This window comes from Sinocyclocheilus anshuiensis, unplaced genomic scaffold, assembly GCF_001515605.1.
Source record: "Sinocyclocheilus anshuiensis isolate Anshui unplaced genomic scaffold, SAMN03320099.WGS_v1.1 scaffold543, whole genome shotgun sequence".
In the NCBI taxonomy this organism is placed as follows: Eukaryota; Metazoa; Chordata; class Actinopteri; order Cypriniformes; family Cyprinidae; genus Sinocyclocheilus; species Sinocyclocheilus anshuiensis.
The window spans coordinates 129,499-152,330 of record NW_015552590.1 but is presented as its reverse complement, the minus strand read 5'-3'; the positions used below and the strand labels follow the sequence as shown (position 1 = coordinate 152,330).

Genomic DNA, 22,832 nt, shown 5'->3' with positions numbered 1-22,832 from the left:
TTTTGATATTACAATTTGTATCTATATATTCAGATTTACATTTACATAGTCAGATTTCTAATTATATATTCTGATTTACTTCTATATATTCAGAAATTATTATTATTATTATTATTATTATTATTAAGTGATAAGTTGAGTGTACATGGTTATACCTAACTTTTCAGTTAGTGATTCATTTAATAAAAGTAGTTAATAAAAAATACTATAATTAATACATGTAATTAAAAAATCTATATATTTTTTTATTATTTTTGTGGCCACACAGTTATAACTAACTTTTCAGTTAGTCAGTTAGCTAATTAATTTAAATATGCATTTACATTTTACATATACCACTACTCATAATAATAATAATAATAATAATAATAATAATAATAATACAATTATTTTGGAATGTATTTGAAGTGAATAAAAATATTTAAAAACATTATTATTATTATTATTATTATTATTATTATTATTATACTATTACTACTACTACTCATAATAATAATAATAATAATAATAAAACAAATTATTAATTTTTGAGTGTGGTTATAATTAAATTTATATTTTGTTAATTTATTATCAAAACATTTTTGTTGTTATAATAAATATCATTATTTACAACAAAAACATAAATAAATAAACAAGCCATATTAACGTAACTCATATGGCTTTCTTTTTTTTCTACAGCACATTAAAAGATATTTTGACGAATGTTTCATCAATACAGTGGAAGTCAATGGGGTCCAAAATTTTCAAGCTTTAACATTTTCAAACAATGTGTAATTGATTCAAATGATGACAGAATGCAAATTTTTTTGGGTGAACTATATCTTGTTAACACTGATGCAGCGTTGCACAGTATTGCTGCATTGTCTCTTGGTAATAGCAGACCTTTTCCTCAAGACTGCGGTCTGTTTTCTTGAGGGACTTTGCTTTAATTACACCCTCACTCATAATGCAGTGTCAACAGTTCAAACGAGTTTGCCTGTCCTAATAAGGCCCATTAAAACAGACCTCTTTTTCAAAGGCCCCTGGAGTGCCAAGGCCACATTTCTTCCATGCATTATATATAAAAAGCTATTTCAGCTGTAGGAAAAGATCAAAGGTCATTGCTAAAGAGGACACACCTCTTAATTCAGTTGAGTTATTGAAATCGAGCCGTGTGTGTGTGTGTGTGGGCAGGTGGACTGTATCCGGGAGTGTAAGGAGGACGAGTTCCTGTGTCGGAATCGGGCACACTGTGTTGCCGCTCGCTGGAGGTGCGACAGAGTCTTTGACTGCTTGGATCAAAGTGACGAGGACAACTGTGACCAGGGTAACACTCCGAAATCTCTTACCGGGCAGCGCATTTCTAGTTCCCAGCATGCTTTGCATGGGATCAAGAAAGTAAATGTTGAAATTAAGCTGTGTTTTATTTTCAAGGGAAAGACTGTGTGTTTAACGTTCAGTAAGTTATATTAAACATGCTGTTAGCTAGTAGTTAACTGGGATGTATTCATTTGAGCCACTAGGTTTGTTTGTTTGTTTGTTTATTTCAAACTTAAATTATTTGTGTGGAAGATGCTGGTTATGATGATGATGATGATGATTATTATTATTATTATTGATAATTTTTGTTGTTATTATTTATATATTTATTACTAATAATAATTTAATATATTATTTTTTGAGTGTACACAGCTATACCTAACCTTTCAGCTGATTTTTCAATAAATAAATGTATGTAAAATTTACAATATTATCTACAATACAATTAATAATAAAATCATTATTTATAACATAATAAAAATAATAATAATAACAACAACAATAATAATTAAACAAATCTGTACACTTATAATTTATTTTATGAGTGTGCAGCATAACTAACCTTTTAGCTAATTACTTATTTAACAAATATTATTTATTATAATAAAATTAATGGAGTCATAATTTTTCAAATTATTTTTGAGTACACAGTTATACCTAACCTTTCAGCTAGTTATTTTATTAATATTTTTTAATAAATATAATAATATAAATATTATTTGCAATTAAAAATAATAGAAATTATCATTTATAATCATCATAATTTTTCTAATTATTTTTGAGTGTACAGTTATAACTAACCTTTCAGCTAGTTATTTTAGAAAGGATATTATAAATAAAATCATATAAATATTATTTACAATTAAAAACAATACAAATCATCATTTGTAATCATCATCTACATTTTTCAAATTATTTGAAGGTACAAAGATATAATTAACCTTTCAGTTACTTAAACAATATATAATATATAAAGTCAATATATAATGTCAATATAAATATAATAAATCATAATAAATCATGCATAAATAAATAAATAACTAACATAAAAATATTTTATTATTTATTTATGTATTTATTTATTTATTTTCATACTTTTTGAGTGTACATTTATAACTAATATTTATAACTAACTAACTAACCAACCGTTACTTCTTTATTAAATATTATAAAACAGTTAAATGCAACAACAATAATAATAATAAAGTAGTATAATAATAAAGTAGTAATGGTTGTGGTGGTATATTTGTTGGTTATTGTTATTATTGTTGTTGTTGTGTTATTTCTAAATGTGTACATATTTAAAACTTTTTTCTATACCAAAATTATAAAATAATTTACGCATAGTGCAAATGGGGCTCTGAAAACCTTAAAGTCATTAACATTTACTAAACGGATACAATTATAAAGTGAATTGTTTATTTCTGAAATGTTTACTGTTTACTGTATATGCTATCTTTACAGGCCTGTATGTGGTTGTTTAAGAATTGTGTGTTTGCTAGTGCCATATATTGCATAAATAGTATGTTAACTAAATGTAAGTGTTACATCAGCTGTGAAAGCCCAAATCTGGGGCGTACGACCCAGAGTGACAGACGTGTGCGACAGACTGATTTTATGCCAGTCCCTTTAAATTTCAGTTTCAACCCATGACAGACTTGAGGGATTTTCACAAACATGATCATCGGAAGAATACATTACGGCGGATCAGCCGAGCCGCGTGCGGCACAGCGCGGAAAAATCCCCAGCCTCATGAGAGAAGTCATTTCCCCAATATTTGTGAAAATTGGCGAGGATGAAAGGTTCCTTGTTGCCACTTGATATCTGACAAGCGACTACATGAAAGGCCTAATTTCAGTGTTTTGAAAAATTGCGCTTGTTGATGTTGTTGCGAAGACAGCGCCAGCCGTCCCACACCTGCGGCTCTTTGGAAGTGTTTGCGTCAAAGATGAAGTCCTGTTTCCAAACGCCTTATTTATTTATTTGCAATTTTCTATCTCCTAAACGTCATTGTGGTTATATGAAATTGCATAAGATGTCTTCAGAGTTCGTGTTTCTTTCAGACCGCACTGAGTCCGTGGATGAGTATTGACTGGATTGTCTGACTTCCTGGTGTTTTTCCACAGTCGGACACCTTTGATCTTTGTGGAGATGGCGTTTTGGTTTTACCGCTCAAGTAGATCTGGAAAGTTCCTTTGTTTCTCTCCTGCTTCCTGTTATCAATAAATAATATATTTAAATCAGTATGTTAAGATAAGTTAAATATTACACAGTGTGCTCAAAATAAGCTTAGTTAACCAGATTTTGATCTTTTTTGGAAGAAAATACGAGTGGTGAAATTTGGAATATAGATGCAAAAGTGTTTGGCCTGGTTGCTAGGGTGATTCTATGCAGTTGCTAAGGTGTTTATTTATTTATTTTTTGTATTGTAATATTTTTTATTCGGTTTTTTTTCTGTGATTTTGGTCTTATTAAATAAAATAAAATAAAAATAAATATCACATGGTTGTGTAGGAAATAAAATGAGAAATACAGACATTAAAAAGAATGTTATTATAACTTGTTTTCTGTAAAATAGAATCAACAAATAGGTTTGTTTATTGGTTGGTTGGTTATTTATTGGTTTATTGGTCTATTCTTTTCTCTTCATATGAGATTGTTGTATTATTATTTTTATTTACATTTTATTTATTTATTCATTTCTTTATTTGTATATTTACTTGTCTATATTATGTAGTTTTATATATATAAGCTACATAAAATAAGAAAAACCCAAACAAGCAACAATTTTAGTATAACTTCATTTTCTTTTATTCATACTTTTGCTTTTTTCCCCACATGAGCCTTATTTTATTATATTATTTATTATAGTCTAAATTTCATTGCTACATTTAATTTAGTTCATTTATTTATTTAAATTTAAATAAATATGTATTATTTCAATAAATGTTATTTCTTTAGTTATTTATTCGTCTTTTGCTTTTTTTTGTTTTTTTTTCCCCACATATGATTATTTTCATAGTGTAGGGCATAAAATGAGAAAAGCCTAAATGAGAGACAATTTTAGTATCATTTAATTTTCTTCATTCATGATGTTGCTTTTTTTTTAAACAAACTTTAATTTAATAGTTTTAAGTGCTATTTAACTTTGATTTTAAGTGCGGCCGTTTGTGAGTCTTGCATTTGCACCCTTCCGCCCTGCTTTGGTCCAGCATCACAGCGTCTTCTTTTATTCAGGGAAACTTTGTTATATTAATGTCCATTTCTGTCAAACACCTGCTAGAGAACTCTCTCGCTCAGACCTGATGACAAAGAAAAAGGGTTCAGGGTGTGAAAAGCAGGGCGTATTTAAAAAAAAAAACAATGCTCTTAGTCTAACAGCCTCTTTAAGCTTATATAAAACATGCTTTCTGAACTCAGATCCAAACTTAGGCCTTTAAAAGCCACCACAAAACTGATCTCAGGTCATTTTATAGGTTACAATCATTCTTATTTTCCCCAGTTGATGCTTTTGCTTTGACAATCTCTTCAATGCTTGTGCTTCACCGTACCTGAGGAACTAAATGGGCTTCATAAATTTCATCATCAGGGTTTATAGAAGGTTTTGTCGCTGTTGGAAAAGGACGTAAAAGTGTCTTTTCAGTTGATGGTGAAGCATCTCAGTGCCAGCTGGGGTTTATTTATTTATTTCAACAACAAAAATAGCTTTGAAATAAATCTTTACAAATAGCATGAATGGTTAGGCGTCTTATAGAAATCTATATGAATGCGCAAATTGCTTCAGATACAAACCAAATGAATATCTTCTTAAAATTACAGGATATATTCATGTGAAAATAACATTTCGTTTAAATATTTAATTGTAGATTAAATTCATATTTATTTCAAAAACATCAAAATGCATCAAAATTGTCCTTGTAGGAATATGCAAGGTTGCAGGTAAGATATAGTTCAATAAATTCAAATGCGTTCACAAGTCATGCAATTATATGTTCAAAAACTTTCTCTGAATAAGGTGCAAATTAGTGTCCTGTTACTTTTTTTGAAAGCAGCAGGAGCCCAAACCGCATGTTTTTTGAAGTGAGAACTATTGCATATATTAAACTCTTATTTTACATCAAATTAACAGCATGCAAACTTGTCAAACAAATCAAATGTCCATAAAACTGCAACAACCAATAAACAGTTTCATTTGAATAATGTATGTAACAACTCAATCAGTTTTTACATGTGTTGTGTTGTTAAAATATAATAAATAGTCAAATCTTTTGTTTGCAGGGTCGTTGGCTTGCCGCGCAGACGAGTTTGTTTGCAACAACACGCTGTGTAAACTGCTGGTCTGGCTGTGTGATGGTGAGGATGACTGCGGAGACAACTCTGACGAAGATTCAAACATGTGTGGTACGTTTATGACTAGTGGTTCTTTCCCACTGAAGTCAGACTGTATAAAAATGTTTATTTTGTTTATTGTTTGTTTGCTTATGTGGTTTGATGTTTAGTTTGATTTGTTATTTGTATGTGTGTATGTTGCACTTTGTTTTAGTTTTGATTTATTTATATATTTATTTTTGTTTTGCTTTGGTTGTTTTATTTATTTATATTTATTTTGAAAACATTTTATATTTATTTAACTTCTTATAAAACTTGTTTTCCCATTGATGTCACATAAAAATTAATTTATTCACTAATTAATTAAAATAAATATTATTTATTTATTTATTAAAAAATATATTTATACGTTAGTATTATTATATTTATTTTTATCATGTGTGGTACATTTATGGCTAGTTTACTTGGCATGCTTCTTTTCCCACTGAAATCTTTTTTTTTTTTTTTTTTTTAAGTGCGTTTTTTTATTTTTTATTATTTATTTTATTTATTTATTTATTTTGTAAAGTTTTTTGTGTCTTTTGGTTCAGTTTGGTTTTGTTTGGGTGTTTTTGGTTTGTTTTTAATTTTGTTTGGTTTAACATTTTATTTTCATTAAGTTTCGTTCATTTTTGTGTTGTTGTTTCCAGCTTATTAATATTTGTTTTGCTTTGGTTATTTATTTATTTTAATTCCAAATCTCTTTCCACTGACATCACATAAAAAAAAAAAATTCTCAATCAGTCATTAATTCATTACAAATAATAATAATACTTTTTTCTGTTAAATATTGAATTTATTTAAAAAATACATCTATCCAAAAATAATTTACTTTTTTTTTTTTTTTTTTTTTTTTTTTTTTTTTTCCAATTTCAGTGTGCAAAGTCAGCACAGGTGATTTACCATAGGTACTTGGCTTCCTCTTGAATTGTAAAATAATTTATACATTTGTTTTCTGATTTCTAAGAAATGTATGATGTCATATTTAAATGAAATTATTACATTTGTTTTTAATATGTTGAGCATGACAGGTTTAGTGGTAGAGTGTTTAGTTAAGGAGCATCAGTATCTGGTTTGAAATGCGTCACATTTATAAAGTCACATGAGAATGAGCTCACAAAAGAAAAAAAAAAGAGCAGAAAATCAATACAGGAAACTTTGACCATCCTGAACACACATTAAACCTGACACTGTTCACCTGAACTGTAGTAAACGGTGATTTTTCTCTGAAAATTGTTTTCGCTGTAGGCCTGGCAGTAAAATGTCTGAAAAATTGCTCTTGGAGCACTTTACAAACACTTCACCAACATTTGAAACGTACAAACCACAGAAAAAAGCAAAATATCACTTCTGAGAAAAACGAGGTTGTGATTACTCTGCGTATGTTTCGACTCGCAGGAAAGTTGCCATGTCCTCCAAACAGACCCTTCCGCTGCAGGAATGACAGAGTATGTCTGCGGACCGAACAAATCTGCAACGGAGCGAACGACTGTGGCGACAATTCAGACGAAGACGACTGTGGTGAGTGGGGGACTTAAGTTCTTAAGGACTTAAGTCTATTTCCTTTTCTAAACCATCTCTCTTTCTGTCTTTTCTCTAGCGGATGTGGTCAAAAGGCAGAGGCCGTGCGGGAAGACCGAATTCTCCTGTGCCAATCACCGCTGCATCCCAGCCGAGCTCCAGTGCGACTTCTTCGACGATTGTGAAGACGGCGGATCGGATGAGCACGACTGTAAGGCATGTAAGTGTACTTCCTTCTGTAATCCTTCTTCCTTCACATTGGGTTTCTGTATTTTGTGGAGTAAAACCTTTACAGTGTCTAATTTTTTCCCCTGTGGGTCACAGATTCTGTCGATGGTGCGTGTCGAGGACGGGCCGACTTGTGCGGAGACGACGCTTTCTGCAACCATACGAAAACACCTTCAGTCTGTCAATGCAAAGATGGATTTCAGAGAAACCAGAAGACCAAGCAATGTGAAGGTAGAGAATTTGTACAAAAAAACACCAAGACAACAATTTCCAGTCTTCAGATATTCAGAATTTTTGTCATCATTCATTAAGAATCAACATACACATACATTCACAACTCTCAAATTCGCTTAAGTGATTTTATGTTGTATTATTATTATTTTTTTAATTAATAATGGTAATAACAACAATAATACATTAGTAGTAATCATCGTTGTTATTATTATTATTATCATGATTATTAAAATTTACAATTATTACAAAATGTAACAATTATTGATACATCAGTAAAAAAATTAGTTTATAAATATTGCATATTAATAAGATTGTATTATTTATCTTAAATTATAAAATAATTTAATAATTGTTATGTAATAAAAATGTTATATTATGATTACTTGATTGTTGTATTAGTATCTAAATAACATTGCATATTAATAAAAAATATTAATCAAATTTAATTAATAAGTTTTGTATTTTAATTGCTGATGTAGATAGATTTTAGATTTAGAAATGTTTATATTACATACACACACTCGCACACACATAATATAAAATGCATATAAATATGTATATTAATAAAAACAGTCAAACGTTTATTTATAAAAATACAAACTATGCTATATATATATATATATGGTATAAATAATATTGCATATTAATAAAATATTCTTATAAGAAATAATGTAGATTAGTTTAAAAAATGTAAAACATCACATTTTTATTTTTTAGTTCTGATTTCTGATGTATTTTGATATGTCACACCACTTTGTATAGTTTTTTTTTTTAACGTAATTTTAGGCAGATTCTGATTCAGATACTGATTCTGCAGTATATTGAAGTATGCAGAGCATTTTACGATTTGAAATGATTTATAATTGGTCAATTTTTCTTTTTGTCAACAAGGTTCTCAGACATGATTCAAAGATTTATCAAGTGTAGAACATTTCCACTTGCGTTTTGAGCATTAGCTGATTTATGATATAATAAATCATTCTGTAAAAGCCTTGCATATCTATTGGTTTATTATTTATAACCAAATACTTTTGGTGAAATATTTTGCTTGAAAAATGTACCAGTGCTATTTTTCTTTAAAATAAATGACATCCGGTTTGGTATTTTGTGATAAAACGCAAAGACACAATGCAAATACTTGCCCCTAGCGCATCCCGGTCTTTTGTACAAAGCCTACAATGCAAAAGTCTCTTTGTATTCGGTTCCAGCGCTGGCATTAATCTGTTGGAGGTATGTCAGCGGTCGCTTCAGGGTCATCTCACTGAGCGTAACAGGAAGTCTAGAAATCAGCAGGCGCTGAACGCAGATAGCTGAGATTCAGCCGAAATCCCAAAGAGTGACATCCCTGCAGCGCTGCTGTTTGACAAATGTCACTGGAGAACGTGTGGGAGAGGCTGATGGATGGACGTGTTCCTCTCTTTCCTCAGAGGTGAACGAGTGTCTGCGGTTCGGAAGCTGCTCGCAGTACTGCACCAACACCAAGGGCTCATACAAGTGCACTTGTGACCGAAACTTCAAGGAGATCCATGGGGAATGCATCACAAAAGGTAAAATAAGTTAATACAAATAACATCAAAATGATTCGGTATTATGATATTATATTACATTTTTATACAAACAAACAGTTTTAGGCTGAGGTTAAGTTGCTTTGATTCAAAACACTTCAGGTTTCAAGCTAACATTTGATTTGTTTGGAAGTTCTTGAGTTTAAACATTGATAATTAAAGAAATTTCTTTTGTTTTTGCTTTTTGGTCTGTTTTATTTATTTTTGGGTATGGTTTTGGTCTTATTTTTGTTTTGGTTTGTTTTTTTGTTTGATGTTGTTTTTGGTTTTGGTTTGTTTGGTTTATTTTTTTCCTTTTTGTTTTGTTTTAACTTTTTGCTTAATTGATTGTTTTGCTTTTTTGTTGTGTTTTATTTATTTTGGTTTGTTTGTGGTGTTTTGGTTTTCTCATTTTGTATGTTTTTTTCTCTTTTGTTTTGTTTTTTTCATCTTTTGTTTTGCTTTTTTGTTTGGTTTATTTTTTGCTTTGTCGGCTTTAATTTTGGTTAATTTTGGTCTTTTTGTATGGAAGCCCGTTTCCGCCACTGAATTAAAAAAAAAAAAAAAAAAATTGTTAATTGTGACTTTTTATCTCACAATTCTGACTTTTTTTCACTGAATTGTGAGATATAAACTCGCAATTGCGAGTTATAAAGTCAGAATTGCAAGATATAAAGTCAGAATTCTGACTTTTTTTCTCAGAATTGCGTGATATAAACTCACAATTGCGAGCTATAAAGTCAGAATTGTGAGATACAAAGTCACAATTGTGAGATATAAAGTCACAATTGCGATATAAAAACTCGCAATTCTGAAATGTTTTCTCGCAATTGCGAGTTTATATCTCGCAATTCTGACTTTTTTCCTCAGAATTGTGTGATATAAACTCGCAATTGCGAGTTAAGGTCCAATTTTGAGGGGGGAAAAAGACTTATATGTTCTCAGAATTGTGAGTTTATATCTCGCAGTTCTGACTTTATTTCTCAGAATTGCGACTTTGTCTCGCAATTGCGAGTTTATATCTCACAATTATGACTTTTTAACTCGCAATTGCGAGTTTATGCCATGCAGTTCTGAGAAAAAAAGTCAGAATTGTGAGATAAAAAGTCGCAATTACCTCTTTTATTTTTTTATTCAGTGGCGGAAACGGGCTTCCATATTTTTGTTTTATTTTATTTCTTATTTTTTTTGCTTTTGTTTTTTTTCACTTTTTGCTTTGTTTTTGTCTTGTCTTTTTTGTGGTGTTTTGGTTTTGTCTTTTTGTATATTTTTGTTTGTTTCATTTTTTGCATTCCCATTTGCTAAACTAGCAAAAGAAAAACTCCATGATAGTGTTTTCACGACTTTGGAGGATTTTTTTTTTTTTTTTTGGTTTTGTTTTTTTTTTTTTTTTTTTTTGTTTCATCTTTGAAAAAAAAGGGGGGGGGGGGTCTGTTGGTCTGTTTTTATGTGGTGTTTTGTTTCGTTCATTGCTGTGTTTTGATTGATGTATTAGTTTGTTTGCTTTGGTTTTTCCCTGGGCTTGCTTTGCTTTTATTTGATTTGTTTACTTAATTTGTTTTACTCCTATATCTCTGTGCTTAGGACCAGAAGATCAGATCCTCTATGTAGCCAATGACACCGAAATCCGCAGTTTTGTATATCCATACAACCAAACTCACGGACACACTCAACTGGCCCGAATCTCAGACAGCGCTCGCATCATCGGCATGGACGCGCTATTTCACCATCACAAGTTTGTGTGGGCCACTCAGTTTAACCCCGGGGGGATCTTTTACAAAGACCTCCAGGACAGAAACCCAATCACATCAAACAGTGGAGTCATAGTAAGTCAATAACAACTAATAAGACCGATTTCAACAGTTCTGTTACATTGAACCTCTAACTTTTTAACAATTCTTTCAGATTCTATTTGAAATTTTCCTCAGGAAACCACAGAAACCAGCATGGTAACATCTTACCAAAGCACTTTTGAAACTTCACTACGCTCTATATTTGCAGTGTCCAGACTTCCGGAGGCCCCGGGACATCTCGGCCGATTGGGTGACGGGGAACCTGTACTGGACGGATCACTCCCGAATGCACTGGTTCAGCTACTATACGGCACATTGGCGCCGACTTCGCTACTCCATTAACGTGGGACAGCTGGGGGGTCCCAACTGCACCCGGCTCATCACAGACATTGACGGGGAACCTTTTGCTATTACCGTTAACCCTGTATGCGGGTAAGTGTCTGTTTTTGAGTCCTGGCTGTTGTATCAGGCAACATGTGTATGATATCCTCCATCGTTCTTTAGGATGGTCTACTGGACTGTGATTGGTGACCATTCTCACATTGAAGAGGCCGCCATGGATGGGTCCTTGCGTCGCATTTTGCTGGATAGGAACTTGCGTAGACCGACGGGTGAGATTCTTGCATGCCAGTCATCCTCTTTAAAATATTTTGGAGTGTAAAATATGGGACTCACAAAAAGCATGTGCCAAATGTTACGCTAAAAGGGAGCATTTCAACATGTCTGTCACTGTCACTTAAAATGTGAAGCACCAAAAACGTCCTGGTAAGAATGTAATTTCAGTCGTCTAAAAGTGAAGTCCATTATAAAATATAAAGTTTGAGTGAAACTATTTCATGTGTACAATATTCCAAGGTGAAATTCTTGCTACTGTTAATGGAAAGGCCTAATGTTGTTTTAGTTTTCTGGTAATAGAAACATTTCATTTTTTTAATGTAATGAATAAATGTAAGGCAAAGGTTTTCACTAATGTGACCAAGAAAAATAATATTTAATTAATAGAAAATTGTAATAAATAAACAAAAAATTACAGTATTTATTATAATGTTATTATTCATATTTAATATTTTTTATATAATATAATATCATTTATTTTTTGCTTTTTGTTTTGTTTAATTTATTTATTTTTGTTTGTGGTGTTTTGGTTTTCTCATTTTGTATGTTTTTTTTTCACTTTTTTCATCTTTGTTTTGCTTATTTTTTTTCTTCTGTTTTGTCAGCTTTAATTTTGTTTAATTTTGGTCTTTTTGTGCTTTGGTTTGGTTTTTTCTTTTGTTTTATCTTTTGTTTTGTTTCACTTTTTGCTTTGTTTTTGTTTTGTATTTTGTTTGTGGTGTTTTGGTTTTGTCTTTTTGTATGTTTTTGTTTTTCATCTTTTCTTTTGCTTTTTTTAAATGTACTTTTTGCTTTGTTATTTATTTATAATATTTTTAAATTGTATGTTTTTTTTTCACTTTTTTCATCTTTGTTTTGCTTATTTTTTTTCTTCTGTTTTGTCAGCTTTAATTTTGTTTAATTTTGGTCTTTTTGTGCTTTGGTTTGGTTTTTTCTTTTGTTTTATCTTTTGTTTTGTTTCACTTTTTGCTTTGTTTTTGTTTTGTATTTTGTTTGTGGTGTTTTGGTTTTGTCTTTTTGTATGTTTTTGTTTTTCATCTTTTCTTTTGCTTTTTTTAAATGTACTTTTTGCTTTGTTATTTATTTATAATATTTTTAAAATAATATAATCATATTGTCTTTTTTTATTGTAATTTATATATAATGATGTATATTATATATTGATGTATATACGATAATTAACATTTTATTTTATGTGTTTTAATGATATGATAATTATATATTTGAAATAATATATAATAGTATTAATATTTTATCTTATATTTGTATTAATTGTATTATATAAATCATATAATATATACATTTTATAATTGTTATATGAATTTTATATTTCAGATAATAATTTATAATTATGTATAATTAAATTAATATAATTATATAATGTAATATGATTGTATTGTAATAACATTTTATAATGTAATTGTCTATATCTTTTCAGGACTTGCAATTGACTATTACAACCAGCGGCTGTACTGGTCAGACTCTGAACGCTTTTATCCAAAGCGACTTACAAATGAGGACAATAAAAGCAGTCAAAACTAACAAAAGAGCAACAATATATAAGTGCAAATGACAAGTCTCGGTTAGCCTAACGCAGTACACGTAGCAAGGTGTATATCTATATATAACAAGTAGATAGAATAGAAAAAATAGAAAGCTAGTGTTTTTTTGTTTTGTTTTTTATAAAAAAAAAGAAGATAAATATAGATAAAGTAGAATTAAAATAGAATAGAAAGTGCTAGAGTTAGATGGTCAAATAAAGGTGGAACAGATGTGTTTTTAGTCGTTAGTTTAGTTTAGTTCGTTTAAAAAAAAAAAAACATCTTCAGCTCAGGCCAGCCCTTGATTCCAACATGTGAAGGGCTGCAAAAGCTAAGCTGAGTGTAGTTTATATAAACTCACAGATTTCCATTTCGATTCCCTCACAGACTGTGATTGGAAAAATGCTATTTTAGGGAAAGCATCAAAGTTGAGGGTGAATTTGAATCCAAAACTCTTGCAAAACCTAGTTAACTGTCTGCTGTCGACATAGACAGCTACTTTCTAAGCCAACTTAGAAGGAAGTGCATCAAAATCATTCAACCTTAATGACATTCTATTCCATTTTTATATAAAGAAATTGGTTTATGATTATTTTAGGAGCTTCAATTAAAAAAAAAAAAAAGTTTTGATTTTAATCTAATACCTTTCGTTTTGTTAATTAGTTAAGTTGCTACTTGAACATTGATGTTCCAGGAAATGTTTTTGTTTAGTTTTATTTTTGTTTGTTTCTGTTTTTGTTACAGTTTGATGTGTTGTTTTTTGTTTTATTTTGTGCATTTGTTTGGTTGGTTTATTGTTTGGTTTGCTGTTTTGTTTTCATTTGTTTTGTGTTTCTTTTTGTTTTGATTGTTTGTTTTGCTCTATTAGATTTATTGCAATGCATTCTGAAATTGCTTCCTTTGCTAGGTAAAAAATGCAAATGCAGTGCAAAATGGGATATCTTAAAGCACAATACAATTTTGCTGTCTGCTTTTTGGAATGTAGGGACCATGTTTATGATGCTTTAAAATGCTGTCTATATATGCCACTCACTAGGTTTTGGAACAGAGATTTTTTAGTTTTTATTTCTCAGTTCTGGGCCTCGAACTTGAATATCCTTTACCCTATGCTTAAATCCCTGTAAAGGCAATATTAAATATGTGTTCTGAGTTTGTCACACCACAGAAAAATGTATTATTAACCACTCAGCCAAATTTGAATGATGAAAAAATCCGCCAAGTAAATAAAATAAGTGAACAAAATCTTGAAAAAATGGGCAGTATCCTCTGCTCTCAAACGCTGGGGGCGTGTCCGCTTTTTGCGCTGAAACCACACAAGCACACAAGTTAACTTACACTCAATGGTGGGCACGTACTGCCGACGATGGCACCAGTTGTCGGCAGGACGGGAGGATGAAGGCCGAGGTGGGAAATAGTCGGTTCGGCCCCATTTACCAGTAACAGGGGTTTTGGGGGTGATCCTCAGCTCTCCATCAAGGTGGCTCTTCACAAAATTAATCCAACTCTTTTTGGTATAATCATTATTAGGAAATTTAAAGAAGGACACCGAGCTGTTTTGTATGTTATCGCAACCAGGAAATACGCATTTCAGTGACAAAGGCATAGCTAGCTAGCTGTGTGTGTGTAGGCTGTGTGTTACTAACGGTACTGACAACTCGCGATTGAGCGGGTGAACTGATGCGAATGTGCTCTAGTTATAGTGTTAGGGGAGGGGCCATGGCTCGGGGGCTCCAGTGTGTCATCGAACCCCCTTTTTTGCCCCGCCCAAAAAATCCTGAACACAGAATTGGTGAAAAACTGTTTAACGGTCTAACTCCACTATTCAGTACTACATAGTTCACAGTCTTTGTAATGTGTTTCAGCAATACATTTGTAACATTTATAATGCATTCAGAAACAATTCTCAGAATTGACTTTACAGGGACTTTAAGAGGGATTGTGTTTTTCTACTCTGTGACATTTTCAAATAACATTACTGTTTTGTTTTGCATTATTGAATCTGGATGCATTCTCACAGTTGTACATGAAATATATTCAGTGTGAATGAACAACAGAAACTTACTTGGTTTTGTTTCAGGAATTTCTCAACCCTTCCGAATTGACCTGTTTGAGGACTACATCTACGGGGTCGGCATGAAGCACGATGTCTTCAGGGTTCATAAATATGGGAAGTCGCCTGCTGAGAAGCTCAGTCTGGGTGTGGAGAGAGCGTCTAGCATCTTGGTCTTCCATCGGTACAAAGAACAGGAGGGTGAGTCCCAAAATGTGTCTCAATCGAAAAGGATGATTTAAAGGGGTAGACTTTTGTCAACATTTACTCACCCTCATGTTGTTTCAAAACCTTATGACTTTGTTTTTCCTTGGAAAACACAAGCTAAGCTTCTGTTTTCCATAAAAACGAAAAGGTATAATGAGCAGAAATGTAAAAATACATGTTTGGAAGGACATTAGAGTTATTACATGATGACAGAAGTTTCATTTTTCAATCAAATTTTCCTTTAAAACCATTATGGTTGTGCATCTTCCAGAGGACCGTTCCAGTGTGAGATTTCTTTGGCAGTCGTCAGAGTTTAATTTCATGTTTAGATTGTTGAAATCTGATTGGACTTCTCGTCTGTGGCCAGCTAGTGCTTATTACAATCACATATTACTGTCAAATGTTTTTATTATACAATTACCGGCTCTAACCAAATGAATTAAATGTTTTGTTAGATTTGCAGAAGAGCATTTGAAAATATGGAGTTTCTGATGTTTTGAAGTCATGAAATTAAATCAAAATCTGGCCCTACTTATATTCTGAATAAATGTATCTGGTCTTATTTTGCACGATTTGGTAGTGCACATTAGTAAAGTAAAGTAAAGTAAAATGTTGTATTTATACAACAATATATGTACTGATAAATATTAAAAATATTAAGAATTAATTTTTTGTGCATATTTAATATTATAGATTTGTGTGTGTGTGTGTGTGTGTGTGTGTGTGTGTGTGTGTGTGTGTATATATATATATATATATATATATGTTCAAATTTGTTGCAAATAGTCATATAATAATCATATATCAAATAAACCTGCTGTAATATCTAGGAATCTGTTACCAAAGATTGTATTTTATTGATGTGCATATTTAAAATAATTTGTGCTTTTAATGTTATATAAATATATATTTTTATTTATAATATAACAATACAACTGCTGTAAAATATAAAAAAATATATATATTAGGAATTGAAATTTTATGTTAATCTGTATTACATTTAAATATTTAATATTATTGATATTTATTAGTGTGAGTGTGTGTATACATTTTTAAACAGGAAATGTTATGTATAATATTATACATTTGATTTATATATTAATCATAGTATGTCTATTACTAAAGACAATTATTTATATACATGTAAAAATATTTTCTTTGGAAAAAAAAAAATGTGCAACTCCATTCCACATTATTTGCTCATAGAACATTTTTAATTTGTTATAAACGTTCCTTTCTTTTTGTCAGTTTTATCCATTCTGACAGCAGCTGTGGATTTATATTCTGGAGTCTTTTAAGTTTATTTCCCTGTTTTGTGACCGGTGTGACCCTTCTCCAGTTTATCCTTTAGTCTCTTTATGCGTGTTTTCATTCCTCTTCCTTCCATTACGATTTTTCACTGTACTCTCTCCTCTTATCCTCCGCTGATCTCTCTCTCCATTATGAAGAAGGAGGGATCTTAGCCTGTGTTGTTTGTCTTCTTGCTGGTGTAATGGGAAGTGTCATCACTCCCTGATGTGCTTTTACACTGCAAAGCTTTATTGAAGATGCTCTTCAAAACAACCTGCAAAAGCTAAAATAAAAAAGACAAACAAATAATATCTCTCACATGCACACATTACACCACCTACTAAAAGCTTTTAGAGAGATAGTTTGTTATATGCTAGGATAGTTTAATCTTTCTGGTGAACATTATGCTGGCGGTATGAAAGACGTAATGTTCTACTCTTTTGTAGCATAATGTTTCTCTGATCTCCACATGTAATGTTTTTTTTTGCCCTGTAATTTAGAGCATTTTTACTCTCTCTGGCCCTTAGAATTAAACAGCCTGTTTTGCTACTGTAGCTTTAAGACCATATGCAAATGACCCTTTTATAATTTTACATTTTGCTACATTTGTTTAAATTTAATTATTTATTTTATTTTACATATATATTTTATTTCATAATTTAGCTAAATGTTTTTCTACACTCTGAATTTATTTTTATTTATTTATTTTGCTTGTTTATTTACATTCTACTCTGCTTTGTTTGGTTTTGATTTATTAATTTAATTCAACATTTTGCTAAAATAAGATTCACTGTTTTTTTTACTGGTTTAATTATGTTTTTTGTTGTTGTTTTTTTTTTGTTTTGTTGTAACACTTTAACTAAATATTTTGTTACACTAAAAATTCACTGACTTTTTGAACTGGTTTCATTACGTTTTGTTTTGCTTTTTTTTTCTGTAACAATTTAACTAAATATTTTGTTACATTAAAGAGTCACTGACTTTTTGAACTGGATTCACTGACTTTTTTTAACTGGTTTCATTACGTTTTGTTTTGCTTTTTTTTTTCGTTTTGCTGTAAAAATTTAACTAAATATTTTGCTACACTAAATGTTCACTGATATTTTGAACTGTTTCATTACGTTTTGTTTTGCTGTAAAAATTTAACTAAATATTTTGCTACACTAAATGTTCACTGATATTTTGAACTGTTTCATTACGTTTTGTTTTGCTGTAAAAATTTAACTAAATATTTTGATACACTAAATGTTCACTGATATTTTGAACTGGTTTCATTACGTTTTGTTTTGCTGTAAAAATGTAACTACATATTTTGCTACACTAAATGTTCACTGATATTTTGAACTGGTTTCATTATGTTTTGTTTTGCTTTTTTTTCGTTTTGCTGTAACAATTTAACTAAATATTTTGCTACACTAAAGATTCACTGATATTTTGAACTGGTTTAATTACGTTTTGTTTTGCTGTAAAAAATGAATTGTAAAATTTTAACTAAATATTTTGCTACACTAAAGATTCACTGACTTTTTTAACTGGTTTCGTTACGTTTTGTTTTGCTTTTTTTCCGTTTTGCTGTAAAAATGTAACTAAATATTTTGCTCCACTAAAGATTCACTGATATTTTGAACTGGTTTAATTATGTTTTGTTTTGCTTTTTTCGTTTTGCTGTAAAAATTTAACTAAATATTTTGCTACACTAAAGATTCACTGACTTTTTGAACTGGTTTCATTATGTTTTGTTTTGTTTTGCTGTAACAATTTAACTAAATATTTTGCTACACTAAAGATTCTCTGACTTTTTGAACTGGTTTCATTACGTTTTGTTTTATTTTGTTTTGCTGTAACAATTTAACTAAATATTTTGTTACATTAAAGATTCAGTGACTTTTTGAACTGGTTTCATTACATATTGTTTTGCTTTTTTTCATTTTGCTGTAAAATTTTAACTAAATATTTTGCTACACTAAAGATTCACTGACTTTTTGAACTGGTTTCGTTACGTTTTGTTTAGGTTTTTTTTTCATTTTGCTGTAAAAATTTAACTAAATACTTTGCTACACTACATATTCACTGATATTTTGAACTGGTTTCATTACATTTTGTTTTGTTTTGTTTTGCTGTAACAATTTAACTAAATATTTTGTTACATTAAAGATTCACTGACTTTTTGAACTAGTTTCATTTCGTTTTTTTGTTTTTTTGGACCAGGAACTTTTACTCGAACTGTCCATTTAAACCATTCAAAATAGCAGAAAGCATTATATATTCCATGCATGTTCATTTCCTCTTCTCTTCCTCTCTTTTTTTAGTGTGTCACCCATGAGTTAAGGAAACTGCTACATATATATATGTTAAACTTTAGTTAATATTTTGCTACTGGAATGCACAATTTTTAACTGGTTTATTTGTATTATTTTATTAACAATTTAACTAAAATTATTATTTTTTTATTTACATTTAGTTTCAACAGATTTTTGAATCTGTGTCTCTACATGTTCTATCCTAATGAACCCATTTGAAATGGCAAAAAAATCCCATTTTATGTACATTTTCTCTTCTCTTCCTCTCTCAGTGTCCAACCCATGTGCAAAGATGCATTGCGCTTTCCTTTGTCTTCTGAACCCCAGCGGGGCCAGATGTGTGTGTCCTGAGGGGAAAATTCTGCTGAACAGGACCTGCACGGACACCAACATCTCAGGTGCATCTGTCAAAACGCACTCGGCAGGATGCCCCCCTACCCCCTCCCCCACACACACACAAATTATTAAATAAATAAATGAACATTTTAGAAAAAGGACACTTTAAAAACATTCAGTTACCGTTATATTATATATATGAAGAGTTTGGTTCCAAAACGCTATAAATTCATTTTAATTCATTTTAGTAAAAATGTGTTTTCTTTACCAAGAAAGTGGCAAGATGAAAACCACTATTTTCTGTTTCAAACTTTCACATAGCATCTTTAGGTTATAATAACATTAAAAACTCAAATCCAGATTTAGATTTTCAAAGATTTATTATAAAAACTGGTTATTTTTTCCCAAAATGCAATAAATCCATTAAATCAATATAAAAGTTACTTTTCATATTGAAACAAAAATACAAAACAAAGTAAGTTGATCCACATATGACAGCCTCTGAATTTGGTCAATGCTAATCTTATTAATAGCTCACGTTTCTTCCCCACCGCAGAAACCACCACAGGTTCATCAATGCCATTTTTTTTTAGGGCTGCACTGTGATTGGTTGAGCAGATGTATCGCATTCTGCAGAGAAGGGAGACTGGCGTTTGTCGCGGTTTGGAAAGAAAGGGCGAAAACATGACAGAATAACACGGCAGATATCGCATTTTGCGTAAAATAAAAATTGGACTTTTCAATACCGACCAGATACAATACTGATTTTGGTGGACATTAAAGTGTGACAAACATGCAAAAAAATAAGAAATCAGGAAGGGGGCCAACATTTTTTCACAGCACTGTATATGTATATATATATATATATATATATATATATATATATATATCAGTTGTGATATGACAAATATCAAAATACATCAGAAATCAGAACTAAAAAATAAAAATGTGGTTTTACATTTTTTTATTAATATAAATTATTTCTTATAAGAATATTATATTAATATGCAATATTATTTATATCATTTAAATAAAAAATATATATATTCCCTGTATACTGATTTTATAAGCAACTAAATACATGTAAAAAGGTCCTTACTAATTATAATTAGCCGTAATAAAGGATTTATGTTTTAGGAGATCTTTGTCATCCGGCCTGCGAGAATGGAGGTCGGTGTATCACCAATGAACGAGGGGAATCACGCTGCTTCTGCTGGCCAAATTACTCCGGGGAACGATGTGAGATCAGCCACTGTAAGGACTACTGCCTCAACGGAGGCACTTGCACGGGATCTCCACTAGGTAGGCGCTATTTCCCATCTGCAACTGAACATCGTTTGTATCGTGAATATTGCTATGCCTCCTTTCTACTCATGTTTCATCTTAAGTATGTTCTTCATTTTGTGGTAAACAAGTACATTAGCTATTTAGAAAAATAAACTTTCTTAGCAAAATTCTTATGTTGCGTAATTGACACACAAAAAAAGACTACTAATTTATGTAAAAAATATAAACTATTCTACACATAAATATTGAATTGTTTCAGGTTTTATTTTTTTCTCTCGTTTTGTTTTAAAATGTAACAATTAATATTTTATGATCAGAATCGTGTATTGTGCAAAAACACAAAACGATCAGGTACAAACATGGTTTTCTTGGCGCCCCTCGTCTGCTCTCAGAATTCAAAGTAGGCCACAGGCAGACATCTGATTCAGGAGGGATTTCTCAGTCTTTTTGCTTTCTGTCTATTCAGTGAATAAATTCAGCAGAAATATACAGCACCTGTGCTGCCTTGGGTTGTTTCAGGTCATCCTGAGTTCTCTGAAAAGTGTGAAATGATAAACAAGCAAGGATATTGTGAGATTTCACATAACAAGCACCAAATTAACCCAGATTTGCTGAAGGTGGGCATTGTTCTTATAGATGTTAGACTCGGTAATAGCTTTTTCTTAAGGAATAAACCACAAAAATTACAGTGCTATCAGCATTTACTCACTCTGATGTCATTCCAAAAACGTATGACATTCATTTCTCTGTGAAACACAAAAAGAGAACTTTAGCAGAATGTTCATGCTGCTCTTTTCCATATAATGAAAGTAAAGGGTGATCAAGAGTTGTTGGCTCCAAAAATTTATTGAAGTGGCTCAATTGACTTGTGCACTATATTACTTCTGAAGCCACACTATAGGAGTAATATCAACCACTGATTTTTTTAGACCTTAAAATGGTCATCTACTTTCATTTAAAAATATTTTATTATGGGAAAAAATATTAAGTATATAATATATATTAAATATATAAAAGTATTATTATCATTAAATGTATATAGTTCTTACTGTAAATAAATATTATCATTTTATTAAATAACAGTATTGGTATTTTAATTTAAATTATAAATAAATTATAAATAAAAGAATATTATAAATAATTAAATAAATAAATATATCTTATTATCCAAAATAATTTTCTATCCTTTTTCTACTAGACTGTTATTTTAAATTATTATAAATAAAAAAAATAAGCATATATAGCAATATATAAATAAAAATATATCATATTCATACAGAAAATAAATAATTATATCTCATTATCCAAAATAATTTTCTGTCCTTTTTCTACTAGACTAAAGAATGTTCTTAATATATCTAAAATACTGTTATTTAAAACAAATTGTATAAATTAAAAAATATAAAACATATATAGAAATATATAAATAAAAATATAGCATTTTCATACGGAAAAGATCAGCATGAACATGCAGCTAAATGTCTCCTTTTTTGTTCTACGGAAAAAAGAAATTGGTCTGGACCATGATGACTGTGGGTAAATAATGACAGGATTTCCATTCCTTAAAAAGGATAGTTCACCTAAAAATGAAAATTCTGTCATTAAAGGGGTCCTATTTAGGGATGTGCCGATCTGAAATTCATATCGGGTATTGCTCCGATAGTGCCATTTTTCTCGGATCGGGTATCGGTCAGAGAGGGCCGATCCAAATCCGAGATTTATTATTTATTTTTTTTCCGATTGTGCTTATTATTCTGTGTTACTTCTGAAGCCATACGATAGCTTACGGTAATATTAAGTGAACATTTTACATTTTAAATGTAGCCTACATTTTAAACAGAATATTGTCATGTTCTATTTTGCAACGAAATAATAGTTCCAAAGAAATCCGTACCATCTGGTGTGTGTCTCCAAGCAAGCGGTGTTTAGTTAGTGAACGAATCTGCGGCTTTGAACGATTCGGAGAGTCAGTGATTAATAACCCATTTATAACTACAGCATTTTGCTTGTTACTGAATGAAGGAATGAATGACGCGACGCCTGGCTCATTAAGACAACGACTTGCCGCCACCTATTGGCGGTTTTATTTGTAAATCTAAGTATCACTTCGCTTTGCCATCATTTATTGCTTTATTTATTATATTAATAATACACTTAATGGAATGTGAAGAATATGACATAAAACATGACATACAATTAATAAGGCTAGAAAAAATTTG

The 22,832-nt window shown here is 30.6% G+C and overlaps 1 pseudogene; it reads left to right on the top strand.

Annotated features, from left to right (window-relative positions):
* The window catches only part of LOC107665510 (low-density lipoprotein receptor-related protein 1B-like), a 312,996-nt pseudogene that overhangs the window by 271,257 nt on the left and 18,907 nt on the right, over positions 1-22,832 (top strand).